Consider the following 12,744-nt stretch of genomic DNA (forward strand, 5'->3'; position numbering starts at 1 on the left):
AGCCATCTTGCACTATTTGAATGGCCTTGAAATTTGATGTTGAATTTTGTTGCCATCTATTATCGTTGTTACGGCCATGTTTTATCCAAATGAAGCCATATTGCACTATTTGAATGGCCTTGAAATTTGATGTTGAATTTTGTTGCCATCTATTATCGTTGTTACGGCCATGTTTCATCCAAATGAAGCCATCTTGCACTATTTGAATGGCCTTGAAATTTGATGTTGAATTTTGTTGCCATCTCTTTTCGTTGTTACGGCCATGTTTCATCCAAATGAAGCCATCTTGCACTATTTGAATGGCCTTGAAATTTGATGTTGAATTTTGTTGCCATCTATTATCGTTGTTACGGCCATGTTTCATCCAAATGAAGCCATCTTGCACTATTTCAATGGCCTTGAAGTTTGATGTTGAATTTTGTTGCCATCTATTATCGTTGTTACGGCCATGTTTTATCCAAATGAAGCCATCTTGCACTATTTGAATGGCCTTGAAATTTGATGTTGAATTTTGTTGCCATTTATTTTCGTTGTAGCGGCCATGTTTCATCCAAATGAAGCCATCTTGCACTATTTCAATGGTCTTGAAATTTGATGTTGAATTTTGTTGCCATTTATTTTAGTTGTAGCGGACATATTTCATCCAAATGAAGGCATCTTGCATTAATTCAATGGCTTTGAAATTCGATGTTGAATTTTGTTGCCATCTATTATCGTTGTTACGGCCATGTTTCATCCAAATGAAGCCATCTTGCACTATTTCAATGGCCTTGAATTTCGATGTTGAATTTTGTTGCCGTTTATTTTAGTTGTTACGGCCATGTTTCATCCAAATGAAGCCATCTTGCACTATTTGAATGGCCTTGAAATTTGATGTTTAATTTTGTTGCCATTTATTTTTGTTGTAGCGGCCATGTTTCATCCAAATGAAGCCATCTTGCACTATTTGAATGTCCTTGAAATTTGATGTTGAATTTTGTTGCCATTCATTTTAGTTGTAGCGGCCATGTTTCATCCAAATGAAGCCATCTTGCATTATTTCAATGGCTTTGAAATTTGATGTTGAATTTTGTTGCCATCTATTATCGTTGTTACGGCCATGTTTCATCCAAATGAAGCCATCTTGCACTATTTGAATGGCCTTGAAATTTGATGTTGAATTTTGTAGCCATCTATTATCGTTGTTATGGCCATATTTCATCCAAATGAAGCCATCTTGCACTATTTGAATGGCCTTGAAATTTGATGTTGAATTTTGTTGCCATCTATTATCGTTGTTACGGCCATGTTTCATCCAAATGAAGCCAGATTGCACTATTTGAATGGCCTTGAAATTTGATGTTGAGTTTTGTTGCCATCTATTATCGTTGTTACGGCCATGTTTCATCCAAATGAAGCCATCTTGCACTATTTGAATGGCCTTGAAATTTGATGTTGAATTTTGTAGCCATCTATTATCGTTGTTATGGCCATATTTCATCCAAATGAAGCCATCTTGCACTATTTGAATGGCCTTGAAATTTGATGTTGAATTTTTTGCCATCTATTATCGTTGTTACGGCCATGTTTCATCCAAATGAAGCCATCTTGCACTATTTCAATGGCCTTGAATTTCGATGTTGAATTTTGTTGCCGTTTATTTTAGTTGTTACGACCATGTTTCATCCAAATGAAGCCATCTTGCACTATTTGAATGGCCTTGAAATTTGATGTTGAATTTTGTAGCCATCTATTATCGTTGTTATGGCCATATTTCATCCAAATGAAGCCATCTTGCACTATTTGAATGGCCTTGAAATTTGATGTTGAATTTTGTAGCCATCTATTATCGTTGTTATGGCCATATTTCATCCAAATGAAGCCATCTTGCACTATTTGAATGGCCTTGAAATTTGATGTTGAATTTTGTAGCCATCTATTATCGTTGTTACGGCCATGTTTCATCCAAATGAAGCCATATTGCACCATTTGAATGGCCTTGAAATTTGATGTTGAATTTTTTTGCCATCTATTATCGTTGTTACGGCCATGTTTCATCCAAATGAAGCCATCTTGCACTATTTGAATGGCCTTGAAATTTTCTGTTGAATTTTGTTCCCATCTATTATCGTTGTTACGGCCATGTTTCATCCAAATGAAGCCATATTGCACCATTTGAATGGCCTTGAAATTTGATGTTGAATTTTGTTGCCATCTATTATCGTTGTTACGGCCATGTTTCATCCAAATGAAGCCATCTTGCACTATTTCAATGGCCTTGAATTTCGATGTTGAATTTTGTTGCCGTTTATTTTAGTTGTTACGACCATGTTTCATCCAAATGAAGCCATCTTGCACTATTTGAATGGCCTTGAAATTTGATGTTGAATTTTGTAGCCATCTATTATCGTTGTTACGGCCATGTTTCATCCAAATGAAGCCATCTTGCACTATTTCAATGGCCTTGAATTTCGATGTTGAATTTTGTTGCCGTTTATTTTAGTTGTTACGACCATGTTTCATCCAAATGAAGCCATCTTGCACTATTTGAATGGCCTTGAAATTTGATGTTGAATTTTGTTGCCATCTATTATCATTGTTACGGCCATGTTTCATCCAAATGAAGCCATATTGCACCATTTGAATGGCCTTGAAATTTGATGTTGAATTTTGTTGCCATCTATTATCGTTGTTACGGCCATGTTTCATCCAAATGAAGCCATCTTGCACTATTTCAATGGCCTTGAATTGCGATGTTGAATTTTGTTGCCGTTTATTTTAGTTGTTACGACCATGTTTCATCCAAATGAAGCCATCTTGCACTATTTGAATGGCCTTGAAATTTGATGTTGAATTTTGTAGCCATCTATTATCGTTGTTATGGCCATATTTCATCCAAATGAAGCCAACTTGCACTATTTGAATGGCCTTGAAATTTGATGTTGAATTTTGTAGCCATCTATTATCGTTGTTATGGCCATATTTCATCCAAATGAAGCCATCTTGCACTATTTGAATGGCCTTGAAATTTTATGTTGAATTTTGTTCCCATCTATTATCGTTGTTACGGCCATGTTTCATCCAAATGAAGCCATCTTGCACTATTTGAATGGCCTTGAATTTCGATGTTGAATTTTGTTGCCGTTTATTTTAGTTGTTACGGCCATGTTTCATCCAAATTAAGCCATCTTGCACTATTTGAATGGCCTTGAAATTTGATGTTGAATTTTGTTGCCATTTATTTTTGTTGTAGCGGCCATGTTTCATCCAAATGAAGCCATCTTGCACTATTTGAATGTCCTTGAAATTTGATGTTGAATTTTGTTGCCATTCATTTTAATTGTAGCGGCCATGTTTCATCCAAATGAAGCCATCTTGCATTATTTCAATGGCTTTGAAATTTGATGTTGAATTTTGTTGCCATCTATTATCGTTGTTACGGCCATGTTTCATCCAAATGAAGCCATCTTGCACTATTTGAATGGCCTTGAAATTTGATGTTGAATTTTGTAGCCATCTATTATCGTTGTTATGGCCATATTTCATCCAAATGAAGCCATCTTGCACTATTTGAATGGCCTTGAAATTTGATGTTGAATTTTTTGCCATCTATTATCGTTGTTACGGCCATGTTTCATCCAAATGAAGCCATCTTGCACTATTTCAATGGCCTTGAATTTCGATGTTGAATTTTGTTGCCGTTTATTTTAGTTGTTACGGACATGTTTCATCCAAATGAAGCCATCTTGCACTATTTGAATGGCCTTGAAATTTGATGTTGAATTTTGTTGCCATTTATTTTTGTTGTAGCGGCCATGTTTCATCCAAATGAAGCCATCTTGCACTATTTCAATGGCCTTGAATTTCGATGTTGAATTTTGTTGCCGTTTATTTTAGTTGTTACGGCCATGTTTCATCCAAATGAAGCCATCTTGCACTATTTGAATGGCCTTGAAATTTGATGTTGAATTTTGTTGCCATTTATTTTTGTTGTTACGGCCATGTTTCATCCAAATGAAGCCATCTTGCACTATTTGAATGGCCTTGAAATTTGATGTTGAATTTTGTTGCCATTTATTTTTGTTGTAGCGGCCATGTTTCATCCAAATGAAGCCATCTTGCACTATTTGAATGTCCTTGAAATTTGATGTTGAATTTTGTTGCCATTCATTTTAGTTGTAGCGGCCATGTTTCATCCAAATGAAGCCATCTTGCATTATTTCAATGGCTTTGAAATTTGATGTTGAATTTTGTTGCCATCTATTATCGTTGTAACGGCCATGTTTCATCCAAATGAAGCCATCTTGCACTATTTCAATGGCCTTGAAATTTGATGTTGAATTTTGTAGCCATCTCTTTTCAATGTAGCGGCCATGTTTCATCCAAATGAAGCCATCTTGCACTATTTGAATGGCCTTGTATTTCGATGTTGAATTTTGTTGCTGTTTATTTTAGTTGTTACGACCATGTTTCATCCAAATGAAGCCATCTTGCACTATTTGAATGGCCTTGAAATTTGATGTTGAGTTTATTTGCCACCTATTAACGTTGTTACGGCCATGTTTTATCCAAATGAAGCCATAATGCACTATTTGAATGGCCTTGAAATTTGATGTTGAATTTTGTTGCCATCTATTATCGTTGTTACGGCCATGTTTCTTCCAAATGAAGCCATCTTGCACTATTTGAATGGCCTTGAAATTTGATGTTGAATTTTGTTGCCATCTATTATCGTTGTTACGGCCATGTTTCATCCAAATGAAGCCATCTTGCACAACTTCAATGGCCTTGAAATTTGATGTTAAGTTTTTTTGCGATCTAATTGTTGTTACGGCCATGTTTCATCCAAATGAAGCCATCTTGCACTATTTGAATGGCCTTGAAATTTGATGTTGAATTTTGTTGCCATCTATTATCAACATACAAACACTCTAGAATGACTTCCGAGGTTGTCCTGAGGTGTCCCCAAGCTTCACACAAACACTCTAGAATGACTTGCGAGATTGTCCCAAAGTTTCCCCAAGGTTCATACAAGCAATCTAGAATGACTTCCGAGGTTGTCCCAAGGTGTCCCCAAGGTTCATACAAACACTCTAAAATGACTTTCGAGGTTATCCCAAGGTGTCCCCAAGGATCATACAAACACTCTAGAATGACTTCTGAGCTTGTTCCAAGGTGTCCCCAAGGTTCATAGAAATACTCTAGAATGACTTCCGAGGTTGTCCCAAGGTGTCCCCAAGGTTCATACAAGCAATCTAGAATGATTTCAGAGGTTGTCCCAAGGTGTCCCCAAGGTTCATACAAACACTTTAGAATGACTTCCGAGGTTGTCCCAAGGTGTTCCCAAGGTTCATACAAACACTCTAGAAAACTTCCGAGGTTGTCCCAAGGTGTCCCCAAGGTTCATACAAACACTCTAGAATGACTTCTGCGGTTGTCCCAAGGTGTTCCCAAGGTGTCCCCATGTTCATATAAGCACTCTAGAATTACTTCCAAGGTTGTCCCAAGGTGTCCCCAAGGTTGATACAAACGCTCTATAATGACTTCCGAGATTGTCCCAAGGTGTCCCCAAGGTTCATACAAACTCCCTAGAATGACCTACGAGGTTATCCCAAGGTTCATACAAACACTCTATAATGACTTCCGAGGTTGTCCCAAGGTACATACAAACTCTCTAGAATGACTTCCGAAGTTATCCCAAGTTGTTCCAAGGTTTATACAAACACTCTAGAATGACTTCCGAAGTTGTCCTAAGGTGTCCCAAGGTTCATACAAACACTCTAGAATGACTTCCGAGGTTGTCTCAAGGTGTCCCCAAGGTTTATACAAACGTTCTAGAATGACTTCCGAGGTTGTCCCAAGGTGTTCCCAAGGTTCATAAAAACACTCTAGAATGACTTCCGAGGTTGTCCCAAGGTGTCCCAAGGTGTGCCCAAGTTTCATACAAACACTATAGAATGACTTCCGAGGTTGTCCCAAGGTGTCCCAAGGTGTCCCCAAGGTTCATACAAACATTCTAGAATGACTTCTGAAGTTGTCCCAAGGTTTCTCCAAGGTTCATACAAACACTCTAGAATACTTTCGAGGTTGTCCCAAGGTATCCCCAAGGTTCATACAAACACTCTAGAATGACTTCCGAGGTTGTCCCGAGGTGTCCCCAAGGTTCATACAAACACTCTAGAATGACTTCCGAGGTTGTCCCAAGGTTCATACAAACACTCTAGAATGACTTCCGAGGTTGTCCTGAGGTGTCCCCAAGGTTCATACATACACTCTAGAATTACTTGCGAGGTTGTCCCGAGGTGTCCCCAAGGTTCATACAAACAATCTAGGATGACTCCCGAGGTTGTTCCAAGGTGTTCCAAGGTTTCCCCATGGTTTATACAAACATTCTTGAATGACTTCCGAGGTTGTCCCGAGGTGTCCACAAGGTTTATACACACTCTCTAGAATGACTTCAGAGGTTGTCCCAAGGTGTCCCAAGGTGTCCCCAAGGTTCATACAAACATTCTAGAATGACTTCCGAAGTTATCCCAAGTTGTCGCAAGGTTCATACAAACACTCTAGAATGACTGGTGAGGTTGTTACAAGGTGTCTCCAAGGTTCATACAAACACTCTAGAATGACTTCCGAGGTTGTCCCAAGGTGACCCCAAGGTTCATACAAACTCTATAGAATGACTTCCGAGGTTGTCCCAAGGTGTCCCCAAGGTTCATACAAACACTCTAGAATGACTTCCGAGGTTGTCCCAAGGTGTCCCCAAGGTTCATACAAACACTCTAGAATGGCTTCCGAGGTTGTCCCAAGGTGTCCCCAAGGTTCATACAAACTCTATAGAATGACTTCCGAGGTTGTCCCAAGGTGTTCCCAAGGTTCATACAAAATCTCTAGAATGACTTTCGAGGTTGTCCCAAGGTGTCCTCAAGGTTGATACAAACACTCTAGAATGACTTTTGAGGTTGTTCCAAGGTGTCTCCAAGGTTCATACAAACACTCTAGAATGACTTCCGAGGTTGTCCCAAGGTGTCGAAAGGTTCAAACAAACTCTATAGAATGACTTTCGAGGTTGTCCAAAGGTTCATACAAACTCTCTAGAATGACTTCCGAGGTTGTCCCAAGGTGTCTCCAAGGTGTTCCCAAGGTTCATACAAACACTCTATAATGACATCAGAGGTGGTCCCAAGGTGTCCCTAAGGTTCTTAAAAACACTCTAGAATGACTTCCGATGTTGTTCAAAGGTGTCCCCAAGGTTCATACAAACTCTATAGAATGACTTCCGAGGTTGTCCCAAGGTGTTCCCAAGGTTCATACAAACTCTCTAGAATGACTTTCGAGGTTGTCCCAATTTTCATACAAACACTCTATAATGACTTCTGAGGTTGTCCCAAGGTTCATACAAACTCTCTAAAATGACTTTCGAGGTTGTCCCAAGGTGTCCAAAGGTTCATACAAACACTCTAGAATGACTTCCGAGGTTGTCCCAAGGTGTCCTCACGGTCCAAACAAACACTCTAGAATGACTTCTGAGGTTGTCCCAAGGTGTCCTCAAGGTTCATCGAAATACTCTAGAATGGCTTCAGAGATTGTCCCAAGGTTTCCCCAAGGTTCATACAAACACTCCAGTATGACTTCCGAGGTTGTCTTAAGGTGTCCCCAAGGTTCATACAAACACTCTAGAATTACTTTCGAGGTTATCCCAAGGTGTCTCCAAGGCAGCGGCGGATCTAACGTTAGGCGGACTAGGCGGTCGCCTGGGGCCCCGCCGATTTAGGGGCCCCGTAGATCGCAGTTCTATAGTATGCCGTATGGACAGAGTACTAGCGACAAGGGCCCCCGGAAGGATGGCTGATGGGGCCCCGAGGTTGGCGAAACATTTGCACCCCCCCCCACCCCGTCAGCAAAAATTTTAGAGTTTGCGACAAATGATTTGAGAAGGATTTGATTAGCGAAGGGGCCCCCGCTGAATCAATTGCACCCCCCCCCCCTCGTCAGCAAAAATTGACGAGTTTGCGACTGATGATCGAAGGGGGCCCCGACGGCATTTCAAGTTTACTGTTCAATCTCCCAACAGCAACTTTAGTGCCGCTACCCCCCCCCCCCCCCCCCCCCACAACATTTACCATTTACAGAGGGCCTCAACTCGTCGTTCCGCCTAGGGCCCCCGATACCCTTGATCCGCCACTGCTCCAAGGTTCATACAAACACTCTAGAATGACTTCCGAGGTTGTCCAAAGGTGTGCCTAAGGTTCATACAAACACTCTAGAATGAATTCCGCGGTTCTCGCAAGGTGTTCCCAAGGTTCATACAAACACTCTAGAATGACTTTCGAGGTTGTCCCAAGGTGTCCCCAAAGTTCATACAAACACTCTAGAATGACTTCCGAAGTTATACAAAGTTGCCCCAAGGTTCATACACACACACACTCTAGAATGACTTCAGAGGTTGAACCAAAGTGTGCCCAAGGTTCATACAAACACTCTAGAATGACTTCCGCGGTTGTCCCAAGGTGTCCCCAAGGTTCACACAGATACTCTAGAATGACTTCCGAGGTTGTCCCAAGGTGTCCTTAAAGTTCATACAAACATTCTAAAATGACTTCCGAAGTTATCCCAAGGTGTCCCCAAGGTTCACACAAACACTCTAGAATGACTTCCGAGGTTGTCCCAAGGTGTCCATAAGGTTCATACAAACACTCTACAATGACTTTCGAGGTTGTCCCAAGGTGTCCCAAAGGTTGATACAAACACTCTAAAATGACTTTTGAGATTGTTCCAAAGTGTCCCCAAGGTTCATCCAAACACTCTAGAATGACTTCCGAGGTTGTCCCAAGGTGACCTCACGGTTCAAACAAACACTCTAGAATGACTTCTGAGGTTGTCCCAAGGTGTCCTCAAGGTTCATCGAAATACTCTAGAATGACTTCAGAGATTGTCCCAAGATGTCCCAAAGGTTCATACAAACACTCTAGTATGACTTCCGAGGTTGTCTTAAGGTGTCTCCAAGGTTCATACAAACCCTCTAGAATTACTTCCGAGGTTGTCCCAAGGTGTCTCCAAGGTTCATACAAACACTCTAGAATGACTTCCGCGGTTGACCCAAGGTGTGCCCAAGGTTCATACAAACACTCTAGAATGACTTCCGAGGTTGTCCCAAGTGTCTCTACGGTTCAGACAAACACTCAAGAATGACTTCCGCGGTTGTCCCAAGGTGTTCCCAAGGTTCATACAAACACTCTAGAATGACTTCCTAGGTTGTCCCAAGGTGTCCCCAAGGTTCATACACACACTCTAGAATGACTTCCGAAGTTATCCCAAGTTGTCCCAAGGTTCATACAAACACTCTAGAATGACTGCTGAGGTTGTTACAAGGTGTCCCCAAGGTTCATACAAACACTCTACAATGACTTCCGAGGTTGTCCCAAGGTGTCCCCAAGGTTCACACAAACACTCTAGAATGACTTCAGAGGTACAGTATCGGACAGAAAGATAGGGCATTGGGTTTTTAACGCACCGTGCACCCGTTGGGCCAAGTTTATGTGTGGTTTGTATGTGTTTGTGTGTGTGTGTATGTGTGTGTATGTGTGTGTGTATGTGTGTGTGCATGTGTGTGTGTGTGTGTGTGGATGTATGTTTGAATGTGTAGTGATGTGTGTGTTTGTTTCACAAGTAGGTCGTTTCGTATAGATTTGTAAGTAGCTTTTTTGTGTTTTGGGTTAGGTTTTTGGTGTGATAAGCAGGACCACCGCCCTCGCGATCAGTGTGTTTTCGATATATTAACAATGTTACGGTCTTCTTTCGCCGTGGTCTTCTGAGGACATCCGGTTGACTTGCGCGTTTCGGTTGTCCAAGCGCGTTTCAGTTGTCTAAGCACGTTTCGGTTGTCCGAAGCGCGTTTGCCACAAAAGTGCGCGATCGTTCCATTACGAACTCGATCCTTTTGCGCTTAATGCCAGCAGCAGCCATTCGCTTTTACATATGGCGCTGATAATCGGTACAACGTTTACCTCGACCCATTGTTACTAACATTGCTTGCTTGGACCGTCAAGAACGCGCTGGTTAAAAACTTGGACACGGCTGATCCCGTGCTCTGCCTGCGTTCTACTTCTATACGCGATGAATTACATCGTTGTCGAGCAGCGAAAACATCGCATGGATAAAAACTATCAACGAGTACGCGAGTAAGCGTCTTCCCTTCAAAATCGAGAAAAGAATACTGCCGCGCTCATGAAACAAAACGCCCATTGAAAAGAACAACTGCGCGCCAGCTCAATGCACGCACAAAGTTTACCATTCGCACACAACGTGCAACGCAGAGATGCACGAAGGCCTTTCAATGGTGTGCACTGGAGAAACACCTGTGAGAGAATGCCGAGTTCATTGCTATTGTGCGTGTGTCCATTTCGCACCGGTGTCGCATTCACATTCATGAAACAGCACACCTGCGTTTTCGTCCGAGGAACAAGGGCTGCTGTCGATGCAAACTTTAGTTTTTATCCAAGTGTAAACGCACAATGTTTCACATGATAACACACATAATAAGAATAATTTCAACGCAATATGACATCATGGCAAGCTATGTTTTTCAGACACAAACCCGCGCACTTGCAAATACACATTAAAAAGCACATTCACTTTCTACTACTACACACACACACACACACACACAAACACACAAACACACACACACACACACTCACACACACACATACACACACAAATACACACATACACACACACAAACACGAGTAACGTGGCAAAACAAGTGCACGGTGCATTGAAAAAAAAGGGTCCTATCTTAATGTCCGTTACTGTATTCCCAAGGTGTGCCCAAGGTTCATACAAACACTCTAAAATGACTTCTGCTGTTGTCCCAAGGTGTTCCCAAGGTTCATACAAACACTCTAGAATGACTTCCGAAGTTTTCCCAGATGTGCCGAAGGTTCATACAAACACTCTAGAATGACTTCCGAGGTTGTCCCAAGGTGTCCTTAAGGTTCATACAAACATTCTAAAATGACTTCCGAGGTTGTCCAAGGTGTCCCAAGGTGTCCCAAGGTGCATAGAAACACTCTAGAATGACATCAGAGGTGGTCCTAAGGTGTCCCCAAGGTTCATACAAACAATCTAGAATGACTTCAGAGGTTGTTCCAAGGTGTCCCCAAGGTTCATACAAACTCTAAAGAATAACTTCCTAGGTTTTCCCAAGGTTCACACAAACACTCTAGAATGACTTCCGAGGTTGTCCTGAAGTGTCCCTAAGGTTCATACAAACACTCTTGAATGACTTCCGAGGTTGTTCTAATGTGTTCCAAGGTTTCCCCAAGGTTCATACAAGCACTCTAGAATGACTTCCGAGGTTGTCCAAAGGTTCAAACAAACACGTTCGAATGACTTCCGAGGTTGTCCCAAGGTGTTCCAAGGTATCCCCAAGGTTCATACAAACACTCTAGAATGACTTCCGAGGTTGTCCCAAGGTGTTCTCACGGTTCAAACAAACACTCTAGAATGACTTCTGAGGTTGTCCCAAGGTGTCCTCAAGGTTCATCGAAATACTCTAGAATGACTTCAGAGATTGTCCCAAGATGTCGAAAAGGTTCATACAAACCCTCTAGAATTACTTTCGAGGTTGTCCCAAGGTGTCTCTAAGGTTCATACAAACACTCTAGATTGACTTCCGAGGTTGTCTTAAGGTGTCTCCAAGGTTCATACAAACCCTCTAGAATTACTTTCTAGGTTGTCCCAAGGTGTCTCCAAGGTTCATACAAACACTCTAGAAAGACTTCTGAGGTTGACCCAAGGTGTGCCCAAGGTTCATACAAACACTCTAGAATGACTTCCGAGGTTGTCCCAAGGAGTCTCCACGGTTCAGACAAACACTCTAGAATGACTTCTGCGGTTGTCCCAAGGTGTTCCCAAGGTGCATACAAACACTCTAGAATGACTTCCGAGGTTGTCCCAAGGTGTGCCCAAGGTTCATACACACACTCTAGAATGACTTCCGAAGTTATCCCAAATTGTCCCAAGGTTCATACAAACACTCTAGAATGACTGCTGAGGTTGTTACAAGGTGTCCCCAAGGTTCATACAAACACTCTAGAATGACTTCCGAGGTTGTCCCAAGGTGTCCCCAAGGTTCATACACACACTCTAGAATGTTTTCAGAGGTATTCCCAAGGTGTGCCCAAGGTTCATACAAACACTCTAAAATGACTTCTGCTGTTGTCCAAAGGTGTTCCCAAGGGTCATACACACACTCTAGAATGACTTCCGAAGTTGTCCCAGATGTGCCGAAGGTTCATACAAACACTCTAGAATGACTTTCGAGGTTGTCCCAAGGTGTCCCCAAGGTTCATACAAACACTCTAGAATGACATCCGATTTTGTCCCAAGGTGTCCCAAGGTGTCCCCAAGGTTCATAGAAGCAATTTAGAATGACTTCAGAGGTTGTCCCAAGGTGTCCCCAAGGTTCATACAAACACTCTAGAATGACTTCCGAAGTTGCCCCAAGGTGTCCCCAAGATTCATACAAACACTCTAGAATGACATCTGAGGTTGTTACAAGGTGTTCCCAAGGTTCATACAAATACTTTAGAATGACTTCCGAGGTTGTCCCAAGGTGTCCTTAAAGTTCATACAAACATTCTAAAATGACTTCCGAGGTTGTCCCAAGGTGTCCCCAAGGTTCATACAAACACTCTAGAAAGACTTCCGAGGTTGTCCCAAGGTGTCCATAAGGTTCATACAAACACTCTAGAATGACTTTCG

The sequence above is a fragment of the Anopheles gambiae genome, unplaced genomic scaffold (genome assembly GCF_943734735.2).
Source record: "Anopheles gambiae unplaced genomic scaffold, idAnoGambNW_F1_1 scaffold_12, whole genome shotgun sequence".
In the NCBI taxonomy this organism is placed as follows: Eukaryota; Metazoa; Arthropoda; class Insecta; order Diptera; family Culicidae; genus Anopheles; species Anopheles gambiae.